The 14497-nt window shown below is 36.5% G+C and overlaps 1 protein-coding gene across 1 annotated transcript in view; it reads left to right on the forward strand.

Annotated features, from left to right (window-relative positions):
- Nucleotides 1-14497, forward strand: part of LOC124534769 (A disintegrin and metalloproteinase with thrombospondin motifs 7) — a 60904-nt gene that overhangs the window by 1825 nt on the left and 44582 nt on the right. The gene's annotated exons all lie outside the window — the stretch shown is intronic.

Genomic DNA, 14497 nt, shown 5'->3' on the forward strand with positions numbered 1-14497 from the left:
TTATCATAAAATACTAAATACTCTATAATTGAACAGTAAATGTATTGATATATTATTTAAAAAATACCGCACGCGGACCAGTTACTTTGCCTTTAAGTACAAATGACTTTGTGTCGCTGTGTTCCGGTTTGTGAGTAATTACAGGCACAGGGCCTCGTCTCGGGCCCGGGGTGGCGCCGCGCCGCGCCCCGACCAACGGATTGCACTTCTTGGAATGTCTACGTGATAGTGACCTATTGCATAGATTGGCTTAATCCCGTCTGGTCAGTAGTTTATAATTCGTATTGCTTAAATTACATTCTCAATGAGGCACGAAACTTTTAAACTAGTATATCGCATATAACGTACTCGGAAAAAGTATTATCGGAGCGTCAGATGAACCTATGTCCCAAAAGTTATTTATGATTAAACAGTTTAACAATAAAAAAATAAAAGGAAATAATAATATATTGCTTTGTGTCTGATGTTAATCGTTTTCTTGAAAATCCGGTTTAATTAAAAACATATAATGCGAGCAGCTTCTGATTCGATAATTAATTTCGAAAAAAAAACAAAACTAAATACATCTAAGTTTATTAAATATAAAAAATATTTTTGCTCAATGTATCCTATTATATAATTACGTATATAACTCATGATACACATTACGCAGAAGAGACTACGTTTGCATAATTAACATCTTCTGTATGCGTTCGTTTTAGTTGAGCGCTCGAAAAACTTTAAATGCGACTCCTATGTTTCTCGGGTTGATTTTGTTGCAAACGCTATTCACCTGATTTGACAGCATGCTATCTTTTCTAAGGCCACTCGTAACAAAAGTGGCCATATTGTTAGTCCTCAGCTTAGAGATAGCGAGCAGCAGACTATCGTAGTAGATGACACCGACACGGGGTCACAGTAAACAATGTCCGACGGCACTTAATCTATTTTTAATATATTTTTATGTTTCGTAATTATAATTACGATAAAACGGAGATACCGAGCGCGGATCCCTAGAAATAAAGTAACCTTCGCTATCATTAAAAATCCTAAGACACTTAACAAGGTCATAGTAACATTACCGGCCGTATCGAACATACATATGCATGAGGCGCAGTGCTCAACGAAATATATTGCTTTACATTATCAGATCTCTGTCGAGTTCAGATCGGGCTGAGGCAATTCGATACAAGCTCATATTAAATTTTCATCCATTAAAAAGTGAGTCACAATCTGATAGTACGTGATCGTGCCATTATATAGGCCACGGGCCGCGGGAGGCGCCGGGTCGTCCTCGCACGCCGCGCTAGCCATTCGTATCAATTAAAGTGTCGTCGTTAATTCTGCAGTCCTTTCGTGAGAAATATCTCCTAGTTGGTGACCGTAATGGTTTCCCTCAATCTAAGCCCAATCATAAGGCGACTAAAACAATTAAGCCGTCCCTCTAAACGTCTCAACCCATTTGTACGCGAGAATAATCTTCAGTCGCCTGCCCGTGACCCGCTCTACACTCTGGAAATCAATGTTAATAAAAATCAACAGTTATACAATGTCTTTTTGTACTTTAATGAGCAAAAGCGGGGAAATCTTCGTTAATTAATGCAAATATAATCGAGTTCGCGCGCTCCGTAGATAGAGTTGAGGTAATTATGAACTCTATCAAAAGCTTGACATTGCTGTGATAGGGTGCAGTCTTATAGTGTCGGCACCTGTGACCTATAACTCTCGTGTTGATGTTATTGTAAAATTCAAACTGCAGCTAACGATGAGTCTGAAATAGTGTTTGAGGGATCATTGATGAGGGCGATTTTTACGACGAGTTTAGTGTGATCGCTTAAAGATGAGCAAGGTTTAGCGAATTCATAACGTTTAATTAATAGTTATTAAAATCCATTAATAAATCAATTATAGGCGCCTGCTCCGTAGCTCACAGCGAGCGATAAAAGCAACTGGATTACGTCAACGAAATGGGTTAAATGGACTGTAGTAATAAAAGTAGCCCTCGCCGTGAACTCGGCGAGCGCGGATCCGCGGCCCCCGTGAAGGCCATACAACAATATCGCGGGCACATTGTTAAGCCGCTTGCACATCGAACGGAATCTTTGCACGGAAACTATTTTTTAAATAATTTGCTTTACATTATAAATACGTTTTTGTGGTCTAGTTCTAGTTTAAATCTATATAATAGGATGTATGTCTTATTTCGCTTATTGTTACTTATGTGCAACGACTGCTACTTAGCAGAAAGTTTCCAAAAATATTTAAAAATAAATTTTAAAAAATCGAGGATATTAAAAATAGTTACAAATATATTTTTGTGAAATCACGATAATTGTTTAAAATTTTTCCAAAAATTTGAATAATATTGTTCAAAGACAACAAAAGACGAAACGAAAAGAAACAGCGGTGGTCTATTTGTGTATCAATGTAAGCGAATTTCACTTTTGTGGGCATTCGAAAGTATTGCATGCAAATCGCAAAGCGGTCGCTGGCCGATTTTTCTAATAAGAGGAACGCGTTGAATGATAATGTAACGCAGACGGTACAGTAACCGAAACCTACGAATATATACAAACGTGTATCGTACGTCAGCGCGCAGCTTAAATTATAAGATGTAGAGATTTACCAATTCGCTTCGTAAGATGCATTGAGACAAGTATTTGTTAACTATATTCTTCGACATGCAGACAAAATGCCTTTTTCGTTAACTACGGAGGTCGGTGTTGGTGAGAGTTGTTAGTGCGAGATAAAAATAATACAACAATGAAAATAAAAACTTGTCTAAAATAACTAACTGTCACTGGCAGTCGTACTTTTGCAATAAATTTAGTTATACGTTACACGTGATCGTTTCTATGGGTATTATGATCTTTAAAATGCACGATTGTAGCCAACAGTTTTTCTTTATCTTCAGGAAAATTATAATATATTATTGTGAGGCCGGTTTAATTATATACAGCACATTAAATCATTGAATAACGATATTTTTCGTATGTTTTATCTACGGTACCTATTTCATGCATATGAGTAGATTAATTTTAACTAGATATTTCACTTATCACGTACGACAGAACCCGTTGTGTCATGTTATGTAAAAGGCTATCTCTGCGCCAGTGGGACTGAAACGAGCGGAATAACGTTATATAAAGTGTTTATATATGTTATCAGTACATATAATTCAACGTCTAATATAAATTTAGAACGGTTTCTATGTCGCTTGCAGTAATAAATGTTTTTCCTAATTAATAATGTATCAATAAATGTTTTATTTCGCTCCGCGGCCGACGTGATAACGTATAAAGAGACTAGTGCAGAACGATAAATTCGATAATACAGCGCGCCGGTAATGATCCCTTTGTACCGCTTTGAATACTTGAATAATAATGATAAGAGCGGTCGATGAACGAGCGATCGTGAACTTGGCTGCGTAGCCTTCGCTGCGTCTACGTTGTACGTTTATTGTTAATGTAACAATTAGTTGCAATCGCAGCTTTCGTATGGCGATCAATGTACTCGTTCATACATCTGAAATCTCACAACTTAAATCGTACTTTCTTACAATTGGGAAGATTACTGTAATAATAATCTTTCGTGATAAAACATATTAACATATAGAGACAAAAAATATTACGTAAATGCCCCTTCACACGTTGACTTTATCGATAAAATAATAAAAGGAATTACATTATTGTAAACGAATACGCCGATAATGTAATGCTGCATGTTGAAACGCGTTTATCTCAGATATTGGGCCGGTGGCTAATTTGAATAATTCTTTTGCCTCATATATCCGTTCACTGAGAAGGTCATAGGCTGTATAAGTTAACTCCGCGACCCTACGGCGCGGGCACTAACGTGGCCCGATCGGCCAATGCGCAGCTCGTGTCGAGCGACCGCGGGCGCGGCCGGCGATTGCGCGTAACTAGCCATTGTGACGGTCTGATGTTACAAATTTATTCAATTTTCCAGTTGCGCGAGGTAACGTCTCCGCGTGACACAGTTCCATTACGTCGGCTGATTTGACAAACACTTTACACTAATATGTTTCACTTTCTAGCTTCTGCTGACAGTTTTGTGTTTCACAATTTATGTAAAAGTAATTTAATTGAACGTTAAATGACAAACAAGAGCGTCAAGTACAATTAATTATTAAATAAACTTGCGATATGGTTTTATTAAAACATGTTCCTTTAGTGCTGAAACTAAAATCAATAGAATATGTACGTAAAATCAAATATCGCTCGATCGATGAGATGTTTGTTTTAGATTTAATTTTCGCAAATGTACACACATACCACCAACCCACGGCGACGATGAGGCCCAACAGTGGTGCATCTACTTACAGATAGAATATTACGTTTCCGTGCACGTTATAATCATGTCGAGTTCTTACTTTAAAGGTATAAATAACAGCATGATTCAGAGTTCTCTAACCCTTCTAAAACCGCCGAGTAATTAATACGAAACATTTAGTACTCGTTACCGGATCTCCGAATGTGGGTCGAACATGATTTAGTCTATTTCGCGAGACCGTTCAACTCTTACCCGTTGACATCGGAGTCAGTAGCCTCAATATTTATAAATAAGTCTATAAAATAAACTGCCGATTTTATGGATCCTTATTCACTGCAGGAAAACTTTTATTTGACCCACTTTGCCTCGGTTAAAACTTACCTAGTTATAGCGGGTAAGTTCAACGATCTATAAACTCAAATTTGGCTTTCAGACCATTCTCGATTATAAGAATACGTTTTCTTGATTTTGCTTGACATAGTTTCTCATTGTTTTCATTCATGTAAAGTCACGGTCTTAATTAAAAAACAAAGAATGTCTTTTAATTTTGTAAATTAAAAATATATAATACCAATTTGAATTTGGGAAACAAATGGCACGAAAAAAGTAACAATTTTAAAACCTTACTCGAACATATACACCCAACTACGAAGATTCCAATTCAACTTATCTGCAGTACAATGCTTCATATACATTCAGATATTGATACAAAACGAAAATAGGTTAAAAATAAAACAATTATACAAAAACGGTATTGAGTTATAGAAAGTCAAACATCACGATACAGATCTCAGGTGATAATCAAGCGTTAGTGCGAGCCGACCCGCGTAATTATTTACGAAGTAATTTCAGCAGGCATCGCAGCGCGTGTCAGCCTCACTAGTTCTTTATATAACCTAGAATTTGGTATTTGTGCTCCCAATAGACAAATAATTAATGGAAAACACATGTACAATGTTTCTGCTATATACGTTACTTCGCTACATATTCACGATTTACTAGGTGGCTATATTAGCCCGCCAGGAACACATAGTGGTTTTTATGATTTTACTATCAAGCAACAACTCCACATAATCGTGGTCCAGTATGATTTCGAGTGATCTCATGTGCTTATGCAAATAAGCGACAACATTTGAGAAGAAAATAAGTTCAATGTGTGACGGCGCATTGACGATTTAAAGCATTGTTAATATCTATTACAGCGCCAACGCGAAGCGCCTTTTTTTGTTTGCTTATTTGCAATGTATAACAGTCTTCTCGGTATATATATACACAGAGTTTTAGTGCGAATTAATTTTCGAATGATTTTACGCCAGAAATGGTCAACCGACACAGACGAGACGAGTGAGTACATTTAACATGGCTGCCTGTTCTATTTCCGAGGCTTAGAGACTTACCGTTCGGATTTGGTTACTCTGCGCCAGATGGCAAATAGCTCGCCGTGGTCTACTGAAACAGCGATTCATCCGTCTGACACGATGCCCCAAATATCGCAGTTCAATAAAACTTCCTGTCGACTTTCCGTGAACTTGCTCGTACCCGCGCAATGAAAGCGCGTTTAAAAATAGCTAACATCGGCTATGTTTAAAAATATTACTCTCCTATAGCTTCCATTTCGTTTTTAAACGAATCTATTATAATATCATTGAATAATTTATTTTGGACCAAGCTGTTTGTATTACATTTCATTTATACTATATTACAAGCCCACCGCTGGGCAAAAACTCTTATTTTATTAATGGGAAGATTTCGTGACAGTCTCCGTACATGTTACTGCAATATCATAGTTTTAATGATATTAAATTCAGTTTATTAATATTACCCACACAGAAAACTTTCACTAGCTTGAATCTACAATTAATATTACCTGTAAACCATCCTGTTCAAAAATCCCTGACGATGAGTAGTAAACATCACCCACATTGGTATTGTATTAAATACGAACTATTCGCGCCTGTACTACAATGGCTCACTCATTCTCGACGGAACGCAACAGTACTGAGTATCGTCGTTGTGAGATAGGATACTAGGGTGGGTGGTCCCGCCCAGTCGAGCGTAACATCTTGGAGAGAAGAACATCGGTTTCGGCTCTTTGTGACGTGCTGAATGAGAGTCTGTGAATGTTCCGCTGCAGAGGTAAAGGTTACATCCCGTTGAGCGTTGGCTCAGAGCTTATTCAACCACATCTGAACTATCGTAAATATACCTCCGGTATCGAAGCTTGATATTTTATACAACCTACATGAGGCTTCCTGCCAATGTTTCCTGTTTGCCCGATGCTGTAGCTCGCCCTCGTCCAGATTGAACTCAAAATCTTTAGTTAAAATTTGAGTCTAATCACGATGCGTCGGTTTTTATGCGAGCTTGTAACAAGATTTAGTGGAAGTATAATGCTTAGTACCTTCATGTTTGGCTACGGAGTAGGCGGAGTAATCGCTTGGGGCGCTAATGATTGTATCCATATATTTGCATATATTACTACGCTTAAAAGAAAATATATCAGTCAACGTGATACGTAAATGGTGGCCGTAGTCGTGTGTAGGAAGGAGATGCGTCGCTCGTTGAATGTAATTAGCGACGTAAAGTGATACGGGGCACAATCGCAGCGCGACGACTGCGCGCTTTGGGAATGAGTCCGTTTGTGTTATCATCTCCTCAGCTTCGCTTAGGCTCTCCTACATTGTAATTAATGACTAATAAATTCAATACAACTTGCCTGAATACATTATATCTGACGTTATATTTTTTATAAGCAAATTTATTATTTCCGACTTTTATTTTAATTGCAGAACATTCCTCAAAGTGATTGGGTCAAAGTTTATCGAAGTAAAGATATTTTAAAATGTAATGCATTGTGGCTGTTTTTAAACAAATAACTATTTGTTTAATGTTCGAGATGTTTTAATTTCGATATTTTGTGATAAATTTTAATCTTAGTGCTAAATATGTTTGATTATAGTTAGTAAGTAATTATATTTTATTACTAAGTAATCTTCTCAATTAAAATTATTCGCATCTCGGTTTATTTCTGTTGATAGCTAACCGCAGCGATTTCGCAGGTACAGTTAAAGTTTTTATCGCGTGTGGTTTTTTTAGTAAGATAACATAAACCAATATTAAATCAATGTCACGGCAAGCGATCCACCGCACTCATCTTATTCCTTTATCGCTTCAAAATATAATACAAATCTGATAGTAACGTGCAGTTCTTATAGCAATATTATATCATTAGATAATATTATTTTAATAATTAATTAGGAAGATATACATACTTATACGTACATAGAAGTCAGTTATCCGACTATAGTAGTCTTTTGCTTATTTTCTATTATTTACCTTATCTAATATGTTATATAGACATATGAAATATGACCGTTATATGAATATCATATGACCTATATGTAAGTACTAATAAGGGATTTTATAAATGTAAACTAGAAATTGGTTAAACTAAGTTTTCCAGAGAGTTCGAACAGAGTTCGGCTCGGAGCGAGTTTTATTTCTCTGACTGAATTTTCATTAATTGAATTGCAACGGTCATTAAGGTATGCGAGAGAACCTTCGTTTGAGTGCTGCTGATCAGTATATCACTTCAAAGTATGACTTTAATTCGGAACCTTCGAGTGTGTTCGCGCTAATAGTGTCAGAGGTCGGAGTGTATATGGATAGCTATCCTAGAGCAAGAGTTCATTACATAAGGCAGCGGCCGGGTCGCGCGGTCCCAGCGTGTCGTAAACTTTATCAATTTTGTCAAGTTTATTGGGCAATTCACGCGCGCTCGTGTTAACGAAGGTGCGCAGGAGTCGTAAATAATTTGCGGAGATATTTGCAATAGCGTCATGTACTCGTTTGATACACACGCCCTGACTATAGTTACACATTTTAGTGGAAATTTTCTAGTTTGATAGATTAAAGAACTGTTCCTTTAATCTATATATTTAGGTAAGTTATGTTCATAACCAGGTTTTACCAACTGCACCGGTGTGTACGCCTACATAAGGGTCCTTGCCCTATTTCCTTACTATAATAATTATTCGACGAGACGGACACCGGACTTAACAACCGTTACGAGCTATTAAAACTTAAATATTCTTTGATATAAAATGAAAGGTTTTGGTTGAGATTGCTTTAAATTTATTAATAAACATCGCATCACACATATAAATACGAGATCTGTCATGTAATTGACACAACGCCTTAACTTTCCCATAAGTTAAACTATTTCAGCAGAGGGGATTGCGGGACGTTGGGTCGCTCTGATAGAGGACCTCATTAAGCGCATTTAATGAAAGCATTCGATTGTTCAAAGCCCGCACTCTATGCCCGCCCACTCGCACTGCCAGCGCCGGTGCCGGCGACGGCCACGGCGAGTGTACATTTCACAATTTCCTGAGACGTTCCGTGATAGATTTATGCGTCCCTTGCTCGTCTCGTCCTACGCGTTCCTCGCTGCGTGCAAAATGTAAAACCACTTTTAAGTTTTATTACTATTGGTTATTTAATCTGTTGTACGAACGTTAGATAATCCATTTCTGTCTTGATATTTCAACAGTAAAAAGTCTATTTATAGATCCTCACTTATAGGAAGATTGAAGATGCTCTCGAATGCCGTTGCTAGGTGGAGCCTGTCTGCCAAATGTAAAAACTTTTTCTCGCTTACTTTAGCTGTAAACGTATTCCTGTTTTATTTCCCTATAAATATTAAACTTAGTATAGTTAATACATCACGTTATACAGCTGGACAATTACTTGTTTTAATAGTAATGTTATTGTTAGCCTGACTCAAATAATATTATAAAACTAATGGGGGTTTGTGTGTTATATGAAGATAATCCGTCCATAGACGAAATTAGTGAAATGCCAGTTAAAACTGAGTCGTAATTGAAGATGAGCTCAGGGGACATAACTACCAAACTACTCATCTTCCGAAAATTCATATCAAACTAATAGCGTCTGGACTAATATTGTACAGGAAGTGCAATAGGATCGTGATAATGATAGATGCTGATCTCGTAGCTCTATTCTATAGAAACATAACTGAGAGGAATTACTCAAGTTTGCGCAGTTGAGAGATACGCCATTTTGTATTTAACTAAAGAGTACGGATGTGTCCGGCCGCACAGCGCCAGGGATTATCAACTTACTGAGAATGCTGAACGAAGAGCAAGGCACCGACTGAAAGCCTTACATTTTAGTCGCATTTAGTGTCACTTCGGTGCTCGGCTTCAATGAGCTCGATAATGTCACGTTTGACAATTGTTAATAGTATTATGTTATTAAGGCTGATACAACGATATGTACCAATATTAATACCATGTTATAATGTAATATGTCAACGTTAATTTGAAATCAAAATGAGGTTATGTTTTACAACTTATTTCAAGTATTTAATTAATTAAGTAAATTATAAAGCAACTGCGGTTCGCTGTGTAGATTATTCCGGGAAACAAAAAAACGACAAATACTACCTCCGCGCTTTTTATGTAGTCTGGTATTGAGCGCTATGCCTTATTTATAATTATCGTGTATTTATTCAGCTTATGTTTAAATAAATTAATTGTTTAAACTTAATAAGATCTCGTGTGTGCATCTGCACAGCTCACTACTATTCCGAGGGGAATAATTCATATCATTGCTGATATAGACACTCTTGCACATAATGACACATACGAGTATACTATCCAAACGATGACACCGTGAATTACGTACCCTTACTGACCCCGCAATGTTATTTGTTAAAAAAGTTCCTAAGTACTCCAGATTCCTGAAGGTTGACAGTACCAAGGCTTGTACTTACATCGACATTTAAACACAAATTAAGCACATGAATATTTAGCGGTGCTTGCCTGGCTTTGAAACCACAACCATCGGATAAGATGCACGCGTTCTAACTACTGGGCCATCTCAGCTCAATCAAGACAAATTTATATTAAATACATTTATATTATTTTTCATGAATAAGCAACATGATATTTTATTTATATATGTGTCTTATACACTAAACAGATTTAGACTAACTTTAGTAAAAAGATAGATGTCTCGCAAAGGAAAAATACCCATTACTTTTCCTAATTTACCCCTCGATAAAATAGACGTAACGGCTTGTGTGCTAGGTAAAGTATTTTAAATTTCGCGCTAGTAAATCGCAAGTTCAAATAGTTCAAAATATTTTGAAGATAACTACAATACATTTACCAACCGATTATAAACACAGTAATGAAATATGAGCTCCGAATACAAGACTCGAGGCGATGGAAGATAAAATGTCAAAAATCAAATAAAGCGTACCGTTATTTCGACGTAATTGAATGATTTCCGTGAGTATTAATTTCAAATTTCGCGTCCGACCTCTGAACTGTCACTGTGTGTCAAATCCACCCATAAACATTTGACTATACTCGTCGCCAATCTCTTTTTATGAGTGTGCAGGAGGTTAATGGCATTTTAATGTGACACCTCACACACATGTAGTCGTAGGCATCGTCTAAGTGCCACTGTACACTGCGCCAGCTCTAAAGTACAATGTATACCTAGATTGCATTTCCTCCCTTAGACGAGCGGTCGTTAGTTAACTTAATTTAGGTCTATATTTTATGTTTCAACTTTCCATTCGTAAACATAATCGTTTCTACGTACTTTATTGCGTTATTATTTCAGGCATAAAATTAATGTATCAAATATTTACTACTATAATTTACGACCTCATTGGTCTAGCGGCTAATCTGTTCGGCTGCAAATCATGAAGGCTTGATTTCGAATCCTGGGTTTGACCGATGAAAAAGCAGTAGTTACTAGGTGATTTGTCGTTAGTAGTTAATTTTCAAATTACATACCTTGCTCACACATCTATATATATATATACATATATACAATAATGATGTGTAAGCATGTATCCTGTAAGCTATAAATGCCAGTAATAGCGGCGGTTTCACGGCAGCAATCTATTCGCGTTCGCCGAGAAACGTTATATGAGTATTGACTGACAATTTAATTTATTCATTAGCACGTTAAAATATTAATGAAGCATTTAAAGTTAAATACTTGATAAAGTGTTTTTTTTATATTCAAAACGTCGCGCGTCGGCAGTAAAATAAAAGTAGCAGTTGTTTTTTTCTCGGAGTATTTTTTTAGAAATAATGTGTAATTTCTTCCTTAATATGACGAAGAAACTTCTTTGTTTTAAATAGTCTCCTTGACTTTTTAATAACTATTAAAATTCACATATTTACACTTCTCTTCCGCGCTCCGAGCTGTGAGCCCACTTTTATTCGTAGTAAGTAAGGAATATTTAAGGTTAAATATCAAGAGTATCCTTCACACTAAGCCTACATTCGGCTCATTCGCGAACACTCCGAATTACGAATTAACAAACTATTCTCGTGCTACAACGGTGAGACCCACATTTTCAACCGACTTCCAAAAGGAGGAGGTTATCAATTCGTCTGTATTTTTTTTTTTTTTTTTTTTTTTTTTATGTTTGTTACCTCATAACTTTTCACTGGGTGGACCGATTTTGATAATTTTTTTTTTGTTTGAAAGGTAGTGCTTCCCGTGGGGTCCCATTTTTTTTAAATTTTTTTCCGATGATGGTATCCATATGAAAACGACATAAGTCTTAAATTTGCATTATGTATATACGCGACAAATCGGTGAATAACTGAAAATCACGTTAACCAATTTTGATAATTCTTTTTTTATTATAAAATATATACTTCAACGGTAATTTGGTGAAAGTTTGGTAAGGTTCTGAGTTCAGGATCCATGACAAAGTAACAGAACGGAAGGGAACGGAACAATTCTGAGGAGCATGTTAGCGATACTCAGTCGAATCTTTTATTTATAGGTTATTTGGATATTTGAGTCACCTTCCGTAATGTGGTTATGTTTATGTAATTATCATAGTCGAATATTATAATCAACTAGCTACCCACCCCGGCTTCGCACGGGTGCAATACTGATACTAAATATACTACAGAATTTGTGTATTTACGACATCACATCGCAAACTTCTAAAATTATCAGTGTTTCTTTACTATATTGTTCATGTATTATATACACAAACCTTCCCCTTGAATCACACTATCTTTTAAAAAAAACCGCATCAAAATCCGTTGCGTAGATTTAAAGATATAGGGACAGAGAAAGCGACTTTGTTTTATACTATGTAGTGATGGAACTTCTATACGCCTCGCAGTTAGGGTGTGATATGGGGCAGAATTTCTTACTATCTTTAATCAAATTTTGTGTATGTGATGTGATGTCATATGATGTACGAAATATAGTTGGTCTTTTTCAAAGTTTTTTTGCTGAGTTCGATTACAGCTCTTTCGAGGGATCCTTGTAGTTTACGCCGCGTGACGTATTAAATCCGCATTCTCGAAAGTCTATTTTTGCTTTATTCGCAAGTTTCCTTTGAAATTGTCCTCGAAGTAGTTTCTGACTCATATAAACGGAACGCTTAATCTATCTATATTAAAAAAAAATAGTTAGTCAACATCAGCTTCACTTAAAATCAAAAAATAAATAAAAATTTTAACAAAAAGAAAAACCGACTTCAAACAAAACACTATTTTAAAACAAATGAATATGCACGAAAAAGTAATAAAAATAATTGCATATTCAACATATTTTTTAGAGTCTTCCTAAGTTAAATGAAATGAAAAATATTAGGCTACTTAAAAGTCGATTAACGATTATATCATGTAGTTATAATTATTGTTATATTTGGAGTCGGTTTAAAATAGTGTTTTGTTTGAAGTCGGTTTTTCTTTTTGTTAAAATTTTTTTTTAAAATAGTGTTTTGTTTGAAGTCGGTTTTTCTTTTTGTTAAAATTTTTATTTCATATATTAACATTCCTACCATGAGAACCGGTATATAGGTTCGAATCCGTCGTAAAGTGACATCCTTGACACGCCGAGGCACTTTAAGTTACACTCCTAGGACCAGATTACGAACTAGAAACGGATATTTCAAACGTTTCAGTCGAATATTACAAAAATAAACACAATTTTGAATAAACAATCAGGTACTTTTTAGAATAACTCGTTGCTCTAGCGGCTCGTCTGGTCGGGCGCGTTTTTTTGGCAATCTTGTGTTAAGCCGTTTCTATAAAAAACGATGTTTATATAAGTAGTATAATGAGGCTGCTCGTATAATAGTTAATTACTGATTGTCTCTGTGATTGGATAATATTATCGACAGTATTCTTTCCTTGTTTTTGTAACACATTAGGAACGTTTAGTACCTCGATATATTTATATGATATAAACTGTCGTAGATACGAGTCTGATGCCAGAAAATGTATCTAGCACATTTACGATTCAATGAAAATTTGACCGTTAAATTATTCTCGAGCACATCAAAGTGTACCCTCGTTATATGACAAACATCTGTCAATCGTATACACTGTACAGAGTGCACCTATTCCGATAATTCATCCTACACGTACGCGCGAAACGTTTCGCATGTACGTATCTGTAACATTGGCATGCGGTCTTAAATCGCTATTCCGCGAAATCGATAGTTGACGGTGGAAACTATCGCGCACAACCAGTGTCATCACAATTGTATATGCACGACTTGGGTTTCATTGATCCTTGTGACTTGTGACGTAGCGCGCCGCTCGGCATATTAAGTAGCCAGTAATGGATCTCCCATTCAATAACTACGACTCAATCTGTCAATGGCGTGAAATAATCAGGTTTTGATAAATTCATATATTTGAGAAATTTACCAAGTCAATATGAGTCATATTACATTTCGAGTGTCAAGTTATCAACAGACGGCAGTGATCTCGTCTATGTTAGGCCCACGAGGTTGGCCATTCCAATACGAACAGGTCGAGTTCGGGGTTCACTTTTGAATAGCAGCCCCGAACTCGGGACTTAGTAGAGTTTGTGATCTCGTGCTTTGGAATCAAAGAAAGCTGTAGTGTGAGCGCCGAAGGTCTGTGTGACGCGGGAGATGGCAATTGCCGTTCCATCGAAACGTGAGCGTGTACTGTGTGTGCACTGCGCTTGTGCACTGCGTCTACAATATCTCTCGCAGTTGTCTCGACTAGGCCACGAGGTCATCATCATTACATCGACAATATCGCAAATTGCATTAAAAACCACTGCATTGACGTGACCAGTATTTCTTGAAAATTTTCTGACACTCGGACTTGGCTCTGTCACATCACATTCCGTAAAGTCGCCGCCTTAGAAAGTTCCTAACCTAGAGAAT

This window comes from Vanessa cardui, chromosome 13 (assembly GCF_905220365.1).
Source record: "Vanessa cardui chromosome 13, ilVanCard2.1, whole genome shotgun sequence".
NCBI lineage: Eukaryota > Metazoa > Arthropoda > Insecta > Lepidoptera > Nymphalidae > Vanessa > Vanessa cardui.